The sequence below is a fragment of the Cuculus canorus genome, chromosome 16, assembly GCF_017976375.1.
Source record: "Cuculus canorus isolate bCucCan1 chromosome 16, bCucCan1.pri, whole genome shotgun sequence".
Classification (NCBI taxonomy): Eukaryota; Metazoa; Chordata; class Aves; order Cuculiformes; family Cuculidae; genus Cuculus; species Cuculus canorus.
In genome coordinates, this window is record NC_071416.1 from 10752200 (window position 1) to 10766438 (window position 14239).

General features: G+C 46.9%; 1 protein-coding gene across 3 annotated transcripts in view; it reads right to left on the reverse strand.

The window, feature by feature from the left end:
- Nucleotides 1-11599, reverse strand: part of SLCO4A1 (solute carrier organic anion transporter family member 4A1) — a 28599-nt gene extending 17000 nt beyond the window's left edge. Inside the window, exon 1 of one of the 3 annotated variants that reach the window (XM_054081815.1) lies at nucleotides 11477-11599. The gene's annotated coding sequence lies outside the window, so the exon portion shown is untranslated. Of the gene's footprint in view, nucleotides 1-8560; nucleotides 8718-11476 lie in introns of those variants that run through there. The other 2 variants (XM_054081817.1, XM_054081814.1) reach the window with 2 other exon arrangements.
- Between the last annotated feature and the right edge of the window lie 2640 nt (nucleotides 11600-14239).

A 14239-nucleotide genomic window follows, 5' to 3' on the forward strand; every position in this document is an offset into this window, starting at 1 on the left:
GATGTGCTTCCCTGTGCCAGCAGGTCTTGCAGGGACCAGGGCAGGACCTGGCTGACTGTGATGCTCAGCGCAGCATCGAGGTCCTGCTCCCACCCCAGAAGGGCAGAGCTCAGATCATGTCGTGCAAGCAAACTTCAAACATCCATGTCAGTAGTGCTACAACAGGTCTAGTCCTCAAGTCAAGTTAAACAAATGACATCCACCTTTTGTGGCAAATAATTCTATCTTTACCCCACCTGCGGAGCAGAGCACACGGAATGTTTCAGGGTCTAGATTTTAGTAGGAATTTGATGATTGCACAGGGCCAGGGAGTGCTGGGCAGCCAGAAGGGCTTTTCAGGTCCATGCTAGACTCCCCTGGGTAACTTCTGCTTCAGCTGGTTGTGTACAGAGCAAACTTTGATGTATAACATGTAAAAAACTAACTGCAGGCATAGAAACTTTGCTGCAGTCACAGATTGTTGTAATGTGTTGGCACAAAAAGAGAACACCTTGGATGCAAGACTATATCTTTTCACTTTTTCATCCCTCTGATGTTCTTATGACTCTTACAGCTTTAAATCTGTTTTCTCATCTCTGGGTGCAATATTGGAAACAATAAATAAGAGTGCTTCAGCACTCTATTAAACTCAGAAGTGATTATTAGGTACTGGATCAGGCTCTACGGGGCGGAACTGGTCATGTTACCCTGGTATAAATCAAAAATGCCTCCTGCACAGCAACCAGCTGGCTTCAGCTGCACCCTTCCCATATCAAGCCCAAGTCTGCTGTTGTATTTGACTGCACTTGTAAAGAAGGTTGCTTAGCTGGGGACTGATCCTGCTATCACTGTTTCCGTAGACAAAAAAGCCCATCGCCGTTAGTTAGCCAGTGCAACCAGGAGCCAAGATGTCCCCAGGTGGTGCACCTTCACCCTGGAGGAAACACTCCTACTGCCTCTTCACCGGCGCTGGGCTGCCTTTTTTTATGTATTGATACCTCAATATTTGATGAGTCAGTGGAGAGATTACAGCTCTTCATTCGAGTTTCCTTAAAGTAGCAGGAGGCTGGGCCACGGGACCACATCACCCTCCCATTTGACTTTGCTTACCCTTAGTCCTACTTAAATGTAAAATCACAGTGAATCGTGCCCAAGAAAGCAAGCGATCTTTCCTTCAAGTGGCAGATGTTTGCCTGCACACAGAACCCTCCTCTGTCCCCAAAGCCCATGTGCTGGCCAAATCCCGATGGACCTGAGCTAACAACTTGTACCTGCTCCTGCTCTGTGCTGTCCACCAAGCTGCTTTTTATCTCTTCAAATATTTATATAAACTGGCAGTGACACATTCACTGGGAATATTAGCTTTCCTAGGAGCCATATGCCACTTCAGAGCAGAAAATACAATCTTTAGGGAATAAAACCCAACCAACTTCATGCACTTCCTCATCATTTTCATTCATCTGAGCCATCCATTTACTGCTTCCCATTTATCTCTGTTTTTAATGACCCAGCTGGTGATTTCTTGCTTACATTGAATCAGCCCCAATGCTATTATCTCCCAGCTATAGATTTACATTTTGCTGCATGATTTTAACTCAATTTTTTTTCAGCTGTACAGCTGGTTCCAGACTGCCAATATTACCAAGTCAACACAACAAAAGTAGCAAGGCAATGAAAGCATATGATTTGTATTTCATGATGAAATTTGTTAAATGTTTAGCATTAAATCAGTAATAAAACTTACAAGCTTTTTACCAGGCATCATTTAAAAAGTCACAGGACCAGTTAAAAACATTTTGCATCTCTGCTGAGGACTGTGATTAGATTAATGTTACAAATTAACTCATAACTGACATGCAAAATAATCCCATTTGCTGAAGCATGCCAAATAATAGTTAATCTTCCTTTCACTGTATGGTTTTTGACTTTTATAGTGCATTATTGTGGCAAATAACATCTATTCATAACTTTTGCTTTCCCTAGCTGAGCACAGTTTATGATTTACGAGTAGACTAAATTCTTTTTCCAACCCTATGGCAGACAGGGAGATATTTGCTAAGGAGCAGGAATAGGGGATTAAAAAATTATCAGATGTACTGCAAACCAGGGAGAAGCAGCCCCAGGTGCTGCTTGTGGCTGTGCGGGGCAGTCTCAGTTATTCTCAACCCGCAAGCGATCCTGACCTTCCTAAGCAAACACTTTGACTTTGGGAAAGTCCACATCCCAGTACCAAGCTCGTGCCACTCTAGAAAGAGGGAAATTCATCCAGGTTCGTACACTTACTTTCTCTTAGTAACACATAGTGAATTTTGCTCGGAACGCTTGGCTTCAGAGGATTATCAGTATTACTTCTGTCGTAGCTGATAAACAACATATGGATAAAGTGTAATCCACTCGCTGGTTTAGGAATGGGAAAGCCTCCCAGAAATGAGATAAATCCATGTCCTGGTCCTGTGAACAGGGCTTGTCCTCTAGGTGTTGGTGCAGTTAAAAGGCAGCACTGGGTGATTAGGTTCTTCACAGGCATCACTGAATTGTTGTCCCAGCAGCTAAGGAACTTTCCTCAGCTCACACAAAGTGCGAACCTTGCATTTTTTAGCACACTTTTAAAAAGCATCCCTTTGGTTCTGCAATATGGAAGATGCTGTTATTGCTGGGAGCAGCACTGGGAGCAGCCTAGAGACTTTTGTAAGCAGTTCCTACAAGAACAGCATTGTCCTGCACACACGGAAACATTTCAGGAAAGAGAAACACAACTAAAGAGCAACCAGCCGACCACATACCTGTGGTCACCCATCAGTGCTGCAAGAGTGGAAGTATCTAGAATCATAGAATCACTAGGTTGGAAAAGACCTTAGAGATTATCAACTCCAACTGCGTCTCTGGCTACTACTAAATTACGTCCGCAAGAACCTCACCTACTTGCCTTTTAAACACCTCCAAGGATGGTGACTCAACCACCTCCCTGGGCAGCCTCTGCCAGGGCTTGAGAACCCTATTACAGAAGCAGAGGATGATAGGAATACCTGGACCCACTCCTCCTGTCAGAGACGTGTTTTCACATGATTCATCCCCACCAGAGTCTGAAGCACGGAAGAGAGCAGTAGAAACTGGCTTTAAATTATCACAAGAGCAAGGATACATTTACATTTAAACAAATTCCAAATAGTAAAGCTTAGCAGCCACAAATCCTTCGCGTGTTTTCCAAGCATTTCCCATTTGCTGGCAAAAATAATGCAATAACATTCAAGAAACCAGGAAGGTGGCTTGGATAATTTTCAATTAACTGCTTGAAAATGCTTTGAAGATAAATCCAGCCAGATTTTCTGAGCTTACTTATTTGTTCCAGCTTATCTGTGCAAATACAATTGGCTGCAGCTGCCTTAGACCATCTTTAAAAACTTGCAGTGCCAATGCATAAAGCAGATTTACCCAGGCCACTACATTCTGCCATGGTGAAGATTAGCCAGACAAAAGGTTCTTTTATGCTATAATACCTAACTCCCTCTCCCTAATGTCACTCTTGCTTTAATATCTTTTTCCTACCCATAAGTCTGATCAATGCCAAGAAGGTTTTCGTGCCGGCACAGCTCTGTACTCTCCGGCCACCACTACTGCCCATAGAGCTGGGCATCTCTGTGGCTTTTCCAACACAGATAAAACACCAGCATTTTCCCAGCATTTAGCCCTGCCCAGAGCATTATTTTCCAGCATTTGGATTCTTACAACCCATTTAAGCATGTTTAATATTCAAGATAATGTCCCTGCATGACTCATCAGTCAGCTTTTCCTTTTTCAGTTAGCTCCTACACGTAAACCCTTCATTTCCATGCAGAAGATGCAGAATCAGGCAAATTTTATGTGATGCAAGAAATGAAACAAAATGAGCAAAACCCAAATGAAGAATGTGTGACGCGGTTCTTTGCTGCTTCTAAAGATAGAAGCAATAAAACTGAAAAAAAAAATGCGACATCCTGAGTTACACAATGCAAGGATAGTGAGTACAGGATAAATATACTAGAATAATACTCGAATAATACATCTACCATGGTTTAAAGGAACTTACTCTTTTTTATCCTCCCAGTTTGATCACTATGAAAGTAAAACCAAAAAGGGCAAACCAGAGGGAATGATACCCTGAAACTTTGTGGAAGCTATGCCACAAGAAGATGGATTTGGCACAAATAACATGAGGCCCTTGTGTTGCAGGTGGTGCGTCAATATTGTAGACAATGACTGCATCCTCCTCATAAACAGAGGGCAACAGTCACTGCTCGAGTAGCAAAGCCTTTCCACAGGCATCGCTGCTGGATAACAGGCTTTTGATTGAGATATCTTCTTCCACTGAAGGCTTCTCATCCACTGAATAATCAATTCGTGTATCACACCAGGCTGCACTCCTCTTGCAGGCTATTGGGAATCTATCTGTGGCTCAATCATAAGAGCAAAAGCAGGAACATAATAATGCTTGCAGCCAGAACTATTTATACCCTAATTTAGACCACTTCCCTTCCTTTTCTACTGTCAACCATTCAAAATACCTACAGAAATCTGGACTCTTCCACTTTTTCCCCTCAGAACACTGCCGGTGCCCGTGCCACTGCGGGCAGTGAGCAAAGAGCTGTTAGGAGTGGGTTTCACACGACCCCTCGCTGTTGAAGAACCATCCTTCATGGGGCCTTAATGCCTTCGTCTTTTCAAATGGATCAAACAAATCAAAATTTAGACATAAAATACAAATCTTAAATCGCCAATTTCTGCTGCAGCATGGCAAGAAATCCATGTGAAATCTTAGGCATTACAAAGTGCTGTAAAGGCAGAGATCTGGCATGGGGCATAGCCTCCACGCTGTCTCTCTTACTCTAGACAGAGGTGTTGGAGGTCAACATCCAAATTACCTTGTACATCAATATTTCTTCAGACAAGACCGCTTTCCAATCCCTATTCTCCACAGTAAGTGGGCTTTCTGGGGAAAATTATGTATCATGAGGTCATACGGCTCTACCAGCCAACAAGTCTCTAGCTTGAGCTCTTTCTGACAAGTTGTCCAACTCAACCCTATGCTGTCTTAAACAAGACAACACAGCACTGAAGAGAGCTCATTAGAAGAGCTAAATGCATCACAGAAAGAAACTTGCTGATCATCAGCATTCCCTGCAACATCCACTGTCGTCACCAAGCACAAGAGTGCATGAGGTGGGCAGAGGATGGAAACACTGCATCGAGTGGGAGCAGGAGAGAAATGGAGACTACAGGAAGGATTCAGCCGAGAGAAGAGTATTTCCCACACAAGTCCACTTTTTTTTTTTCCAGCTCAGCAAGTAATAGCTTCCCCAAACAGCCCCCAGAGCACAAGCTCACTGGTGCACACCGCTTAGCCTGGATCTTGTTTAACATTCAGCGATGCTCTCTAATCCTCTTAGGTATTAGTCTTGAGATTTCTGCCAAGCTCAGGAACCGCACAGCCTCCCAGACAGCACTTAAATGAGCTCACTGCTTGAAATGGGCCATTTTGCAAAATACAGTAGAACTCCAGCTGTTCGGTTTTTGGTTAACCTCAGATTAGCACCTAGGAAGTCACTACACATGCAAAATACAAAGTCAAATAACCCCGATTTCTATGTCTTAGGTGACTCCCTAGGAAGTCATTCTGCATTAAGAGTGGCATTTCTCTCCCTTAATTACATGTTTAAAGTTAAGTACTTAATTTGAGTTAGACATACCTACTGTCTCTCTGGTGCCCACTGCAAGGAGAAAACCACATCCAGGTTATTTACAGCCCTCAAGCCATGTCTCCACAATCACTATTTTGTGAGTTACTCAATCACCCATTACAGATAAGATCTGGAGCAGGAACAGACACATAATCATATTTCTGTTGGATTAGCCAAGCATATTACACTGAGCTTATTCTGGCCTCATGTTGGCTACCACAATGCAAACAATATTTGATCTAGCACAAAGCCAGATGGTGCAAAATTAACCCTTCCACCACAAATGGGATGTGGCACAAGGGAGTTTGCACAAGATCAATGCACAGGCTCACATAGCTGTAGGACATCTGATTGGGTGTTCACAGCCTCTAAGTTTCCAGACACCAAGCGGTCTTCATCCTCCACCCTCCAAGGATTGCAAAAGCATGATACTCTATGGAATTTCATGCGCTTAGAATAAACATAAAGTCATCTTGCAGTTAATTTGCATTTGATCATGCAACACTCTAGGTCTTGACACACTGTGGTGTACATTTGGGGATTTCTTTGAAAAGGGCACATACGTATTGCATAATCGAGAGGAAATGATGACCACTTTCAAAAGGATGACTTCTCTTCCTTCTTCAACTCAAATTCCCAAACCACTGCCATAACCACAAACTACAGCTACAAGACCTACAAGATGAAGGGCAGAACCAGACTCAAAGGGAAATGGGACAGAGTATGAGATCAGCACGCAGAGCTTTTGACCACTGCCACCAAGGATGAGTAGAAGAAGCCACCACAAAACGCCACCTTCCTTAGAAACCTCAGATCCATTTCAATGGTGAGTCCTTGTGCTGCAGGTTCCTGCAGTGGCTGCAGGAAATATCTAACATAGGAAGCACTGAAAATCCCAAGGATGGCCACAAAGCTCAACAGGTTGTATATGGGTAGGTATACCTTGGCTGTGTTGTCCTCATCTCCTTGCTTCCTCCATGGCTGGCTGCATCTAAATAAGCGAAACTCCCCACCAACTGAATGAGGTGAGACTCCACCAATTCCTTTGAGAGATGCTGATGGAAAAATGCTGAGCAATACCATTCTGTACTAACTGGCCTCTCTAAGAAAACCAGCTCAGTACGAAAGAGCAACCCCATACACACACACACACACATCAATACATAGTAATGTACGGGGAAAGGTGTGCACACAGGTGATCACGCCCTCTTCACAGGCACCACACGGTTTGCAAGCTGCCACTCTTGCAGGATGGCACATCTTTCATCTGACAGCGCTCAATCAGGTCAGTAATTCCTTCTTACTGCCAGGGAGCAAATTGTTGCCAAATGGTGTTTCTTCCTGAGATAAAGGAATAAACAGGCATATAATGTTCCCATTGTCAACCTAAAACATCTGCAGAGGGGTTTGCACAACGTGGAGAAGGTTTCTACTTTGTACCCTCCCTTTTCTCACGCACAGGGAACCACAGCCTTAGGCAGCAGCTGGCGGAGAACAGATTTACTTGGAAATCTGGAAATTGCCTTCAAGGGATCCCTGCTTCCACGCAGCAGTGGGGTGGGGTTTTTATTTCAGACTCAGAAACTTTTTGATTTTCCTTGCTAAAGACCTGCTCGCATCCTACAGCCCCCGCCACAGTGCTACAAGAAGTGGACACAGCAGAATAACCTTGTTTTTGATTATCAGCTTGAATGACGTCACTGAGGACCAATTTTGATCAGTGTTTCCTAAGAAATGATGGGCCTGACTCTGCCACTGCTGCCCATCCGTTAGCAGTTGCTCACACACATTCCAGCAGGGTTCCTGAGACTTCACCCAGAGCATAAAAAATAATTCAAGGGAATAAGAAATGACTAGTTTGTGGTAGTAGGTAAGAATATTTCTTTTACTGCCTTTCGAAAAAAGGCAATAATTTAAGTTTTAAATCATTTTAAACCAAGAATGCTGGAGACATTCAGCACGAGGGAATGAACGAGGGAACAGAAAATCCACAGAAGAGCCTGTGTCCTTCAGATGTTTGGGGGACGCTTTATGTCTGTATCATGGGTGGGTACCCTTTACCATAAATTTGGAATCTAAATATATTTTTTTCTCTCTTAATGCCATCTAGAAAAATAAACTCCTATCTCATAGCACACCCAAAGCACTTGAATTCACAAATATGAAACCACATAGCTATAAAGATGCCAAAAAGTACTTTTTCTTGAATTTTTTACAGCCAGAACATTACACAGTCAAAGTATTCTTTGGGGGAGAAAAAAGTGTTCGGCCTTGCTTTCTCAACATTTCTCAAGGGTTTGACTCCCTTGCCATTCAAACCACTGGACAATGACTAAAAAAAGCTTGTCACCATTTCATTTTCTTTATCAAAGCAACCAAGCCAAGCTCTGAGAATTCAAGTGGTGGAAGATTATTGATGCCATACAGTAATAAACCTTACCCATTAACAATATAGTTTTAGTGTAACTATACATACGTTACTGTAATAGCACAAGAGAAGAAAGAGGACTGGTGTCTCCGCTGCTCCAGGAGTTTCAAACACTGCTGGAAAGGCTCAGCGCTGCTGAACAAGGTGAACAAGAATAAACAGAGTACTTTCCACTGCTAACGTATTCCCATTGCTCATAAAACTCATTTACAATCCAGAAGCGGAATGACATTATTTTTTTACAGCAGCAACATAGCAGTATCCCAGATTTAGGAGTACTTCTGCCTGACGAGAGATTTAAGGTTAGAATAACATCCCTCTGTTAATATTGAACACTTCACTGCCTCATCTCATGCTCTCCATGGCACTAATGAGAGGTCTGATGCAAAATCTGTCAAAGTTAGCAGCCCTCTCCTAGTACTTATCTGCAATCACTCACCACAACTACTGATGCAGGATGGATGCTTTTGTCTGAGATTCATAAACCAGATGAAGTCCTTGACCTCTCTCAGAGCATTTTCCCAGGAAGTGCTTGCAGAAACTCTTTGTTCTCAAATCCCCCAGTTCAGCGTCACCACTCGTACACCAGGAGGTCGCTCAAGGCCAAGATGGAACAAAACTAATTATATTGCAGGGAAATCTAGCAATAAATCAGTTTTGAAAAGGAAGAGGGACTCCAAGATAGGAGCAGCTCTTACATCTAGAGACCCCACAGCTAGAGTGGACTTGGACAGCTGGGGAACCTGCTGAAAGACGGGCACAGGGATAGATGTGCTGCCACCAACCCTGTGGGCAAAGCCCCTAATACTGCCTGTGGTGTGGGCTACCACTGCTCCTGGATTCTGCTCCTCTGCATAAGGATCAGACCCTCACTGGGCCAAGATAATGCACCTTTTAAACAACGCACTTCAAGAGGATCATTGAAACCAAGACCAGAACGCCAATGAATTTCAGGGCAGCCCACGTCCAAAATTCCCTGTGCATGGTTAACAACTCCCGCATACTGCTTTAACACAGCAATTTTGGTTTATTAAGCATAAAATCCAAAGGGGGAATTTTTCCTCTGAAGTCGTGCTCAGCATCTCACTAACCTACCAGCAACAAGCTGTCAGCTCTGCTAAGTGCTTGTGTTACATCTTGCAAAGCTTTTCCACCATTCACTGTTACATTAAGGGGATTCTGTGAGACACAGATGTCCCAGGCTCTGAATAATGAATTTATGAGCAGCAGCTCAAGGAACTTGCTGAGGAAGAAAAGAAACCCACGTGGCACAGCAGAATATTTAGCAATCTGGCATACAAGCATCTTCACCCGGAGGTTGTGGCAAAGGTAGGTTTCTCAATTAAAATAAAGGAAAGCAAACCAAGTGCTTAGGAATGCTTTTTTTTTGGGTGGTGTGACCAAAATAAGCAGTGTAAAGCAGAGGCATCATTCACTCTTTGTTCCCCTGCAGGATGCAAAGCCCGAAATCGGAGAGCAGGATCCTGCCCAGTAAGCTCCATACTGTAAAGACACACACAGAGCAAGATTAAAGCTGCCTCAAGGGGTTTGCGATCAGAAATCAAGAGGCATTGAGCAGCTGGATGCTGATCTCCCTAAGCCAGTGGATATTTCTTTTGTTAGTGGCTGATCCCATCTTCCCCCTTGCCTGCATATCTCTAATCTCGGTAAAGATTTCTAGTAAGTAATTGCTCAGGTAGTTCCTGGTTTTACTAGATGAGAATATCTCAACCTTGCAGGAACTGCTGCTTCCCGTCTCATTTGTCATCCCAGCGCTGTGCTTAACGCTTCTGCCACTGTCACTCTGTGGGTTTGGCCCACGTGTAAGGCAAACTAAGGTCATGTCAGTGGAGTGGCTGTTTCACAGGGCTCCAGATGATGCTATTGCGCTCATCACATGCCATTGATGAGTTTCGGCTGAGCTGTGGCAGGGCAGGTGGCTGTGGTCTGTCCCTTGCAACCCACCCAGCATAGAGAGCGGCTGCTTAGTTTCCGATCAGTAGCCTTCAAACCAGACCTCTTTGCATATAAATAGCTACATTTTTTTTTCCGTTTCATTATTTGACTAACCCCCTTCTCCCCACATGTCATCCTTTTCTCACATTTACAACAGCTCAAAGCATATGCCTCTAAAGATCTCTTTTGTGTTTGCTCCGCCTCAAATGCTGTTTTAACAACAATGTGGCACTAGAGAAAGGAAGAGTGAAGAAATTAAACAAAAATATGTGCCAGACTTGGATATCTTCATGTTTGTAGCGTGTTGCCTGGTAAAACCAAACAGTCTATAAAATGGTAATAAAAAGTTAATGTAACAAACTCATATGATTAATGCCCATTTGTGCCTTTTGAGCCCTCAGAACTGAAAAAAAGGTCATGTTTTTATTATAACAACACTTTTGATTTGTGTCATCTCAACAAATAGGTTAGTAGAATATAGGTCAGTTAGGTGATTAAAGTGCTCCAATTTTGCCTCACCGTGGCGCCTGTGGCTTCTTTCTCTAACTTTCATTACTACCCTCTTGAAATAAGGATTGTTTTATCATTAATATAATTTTTTTTTTATTTTGCTGTAAGGATCACTTTGCCATGCCACTAGCTTTTCTTATGTTCTGACTCTTCTCTGCAGCTTTTTAACTTCTCATAGGAAGGCAAGACTCTGATAAAAGACAACACCCCCCCCCCAGTGAATCAATTCTATCGAATTTCGGTTAGAAAGGAGTAACACCGGTATTGAATCATCACTGGAGAGTGACAGAAAGTGGAAAATCTCAATGAGTTTGTCTATTTTGGTGACTATTCCCCATCCCTTTTGAAAGAAGACAGGATCCAGGAGCTCCTGCCATCAAACCATCGATCGCACACAAAAGCGCGCACACCGGGGGCTGAAGCGCTGCCTCCCGCCGGGTACCCAACCGCTTACTCCGGTCCCAAACCCCCTCCTGGGGCTTTTCACCCCCATCCTAGAGTTTTTCATCCCCACCCCGGGGCTCTGCATCCCTCATCCCGGGGCTCCGCACCCCCAGCATCCCGGGGCTCCGCATTACCCCCCCGGGGCTCCGCATCCCGGGGCTCCGCATCCCCCGCATCCCGCATCCTGGGGCTCCGCATTCCCGCCTGGGTCTTTTCTCCCCCCTCCCGCGGCTTTTCATCCCCACCCGGGTCTTTTTTCTCCCCCATCGCGGGACTCTGCATCCTCCGCAGAGGATGGACGCCCATCCCCGCCTCCTCGGGGCTCCCGCAGGCACCGCCCGGTGGCTCCTGCCGTGTGTATGCGTGCTTGGTGGGGGGGATGCTCTCCCGGGCATCCCTCGCTCCGTGTGATCCGCATCCCTCCCGCACCCCGCGGTGCCGGTACCTGCCTCCCGCGCCGCGCTGCCCTCTCGCCGCCCTCCCAGCGCCAATCCGCGCTCCCCGCCGCGGGGGCGGCCGCTGCGCCAGGACCGACGGGCGGTGCCTCCGATGGGCGCCGGGAGCGGCCAATGGCAGCGAGGCGGGGAGCGGGGCGGGGCGGGGAGAGGGGAGAGGGGAGAGGGAGAGGGAGGGGAGAGGGAGGGGAGAGGTGGGAGGTAGAGGTGGAGATGGAGATGGAGATGGGAGAATGGGAGAGGATAGGAGGGGGAGATAAAGAGGAGAGGGAGATGAAGGGCAGAGGTGGGAGATAGATGGAGATGGAGATGATGGAGATGGAGATGGAGATGGAGATGGAGATGGAGATGGGATGGAGATGGGAGAATGGGAGAGGATGGGAGGAGGAGATAAAGAGGAGAGGGACAGGGAGATGGAGGGCAGAGGTGGGAGATGGAGATGGAGATGGAGGGGAGGGGAGAGGGTGGGAGGGGAGGGGGAGTTGAGATGGAGATGGAGATGGGAGAATGGGAGAGGATGGGAGGGGGAGATAAAGAGGAGAGGGACAGGGAGATGAAAGGCACAGGTTGGAGATGGAGATGGAGATGGAGATGGAGATGGAGATGGAGATGGAAATGGAGGGGAGGGGTGAGGATGGGAGGTGGAGATGGAGATGGAGAGGAGAGGATGGGAGGGGGAGATGCAGATGGAAGAGGGAGGTGGGAGAGGACGGGAGGAGGAGGTGGAGTGGAGAGGGACAGGGAGGTGGAGGGGAGAGGTGGGAGATGGAGATGAAGGGGAGAGAATGGGAGAGGATGGGAGCGGGAGATGGAGGGGAGAGGGACAGGGAGATGTGGAGGGGAGCAATGAGAGATCGAGATGGAGATGGAGGGGGAGAATGGGAAGAGGAGATGGAGATGGAGGGGACAGGATGGGAGAGAATGAGAGAAGATGGGAGGGGGAGATGGAGATAGAGATGGGGAGGGGAAACGATGGGAGAGGGACAGGGAGATGGGGAGGAGGGAGGATGGGAAATGGAGATGGAGGTGGAGGGGAGAGGTGGGAGGAAGAGATGGAGGGGAGAGGATTGGAGTGGGAGATGGAGATGGGGAGGGGAGATGGAGGTGGAGGAGAGAGGTTGGGGGGCAGGGATAGATAGGAGCAGAGGAGGGCAAGAGAGGGTCCCACATTGGGTGGCTGGAGGAGGGAGATGGGAAGGGAAAGGATGGAAGAGGGATGGGAAAAGGGATAGATAAGAGCAGGGGAAGGTGAGGGGAAGGGCAAGAGAGGGTGCCATGTTTTGGGGTTGGGAGAGGAAAAGATGGGAGAGGGAGAGAGACAGGGATATATGGCAGCAAGGGAGGGTGAGAGGAGGGGCAGGAGAGGGTCCCACGTTGGGGGAGGAAAGGGGGCAAGGGGCATCAAGGGGAGGATGGGGAGGGAGATGATGGAGTGAGAAGAAAGGGAATAAGGAAGGAGCAGGGGTGGGGGCAGGTGCATCTTAGGAAAAACACTCTATTTCCCATCCTGCTGCACACGTTGCAGCCCCCATGCAGGGCTTGGGATGTTGCCCCTCATTCCGCAGCCTCTACGCACCCTCGGGATGCTGAGGGAGAATCATAGAAATTCTGGGATACATCCATACAGCAGACTGAGGGGGAGCTGTGCTGGAAGGAGCTCCATCCATGGCTGTGGTGGCCGAAAGCAGTGGCAGGGATTGAATCGTTCCTTCCGGCTGTCACAACAAGCTCACCTCGTGTAAAAGGAAGAAAAAGTACGAGAGCAGATTCACGGGTATTATTTTATCTGAGGTATAAAACAGCTATGGTGGTGTTATCTTTATTGGTGTAGTATAGTGCCGGGCACTGTGGGGCTGGGCACGGCTGGGTTAATTATTGCAGGGGAAGTACAACTCAGCTCCAGAGCTGAAGGAGCTGTGAAGGAAAGCTGGGGGAACACCCCCAAACCCCTTCGATTTGCATCAGCACAATTACCTGGGCCTTTTCCTCCGCTGTCTGGGGACTCACTGTCACAGTGGTTGGTTTATAGGCGCAGAGAGGGCCCTTGAGCGGTTACACGGGTGAGTCTCCGGGCCAGCACCCACACCTGAGCACTCCATACACTCCAGGCTATATATCACCTGGACAGAAAGAACCTCAGCAGATGTGATATGTGCAAGTGTAAGGATCTAACCATGCAACCCCCGTGTGCCTGCCAGTGCAGCCTTTGCAGCCCCCTTGGTGTTTATTTTAAAAGCTTTTTCACATCACTTGGGAATTTGGCCTGTTTCTGCGCGTTCAGAGATAAATAATTCAGGCACTGTATGTTTAGCTCTTTAAAGTGCAATCGGTTCTCCATTATCCAGAGTGCGTGGGATAACCTGGGTAATGGAAAACTCCAGCTAACACTATACAAGGCAGCGTGGAAGGCTGAGATATGGTCAGAGGTCTGAGCCCGGGGGGACCCATCTCTGCTCGGTGCAAAGGCGGCAGCGCTGCACCTTTCCCACAGCTGCCGCTGGAGCTCAGGGACCCACAGGTCACCGGGAGTCAGGGCAGGAGCTGAGACAGAAACAGACCCTGCAGGTTGCTGGGACTCATCCTGGGCTGCACCAATGTGTTGTTTGCATCACTGCCTCTTCAGCATCCTCTGATGCAGTAGGATGGAGCTGGAAAGCGCTGCCTTTTTTTTTCTGTCCCATCCTTGGGCTGCCACGTGGAGCTGGAGGTGGATGGGCTTCTTGCAGGTTTTGCTTTCACTTACTGGGCTAAAT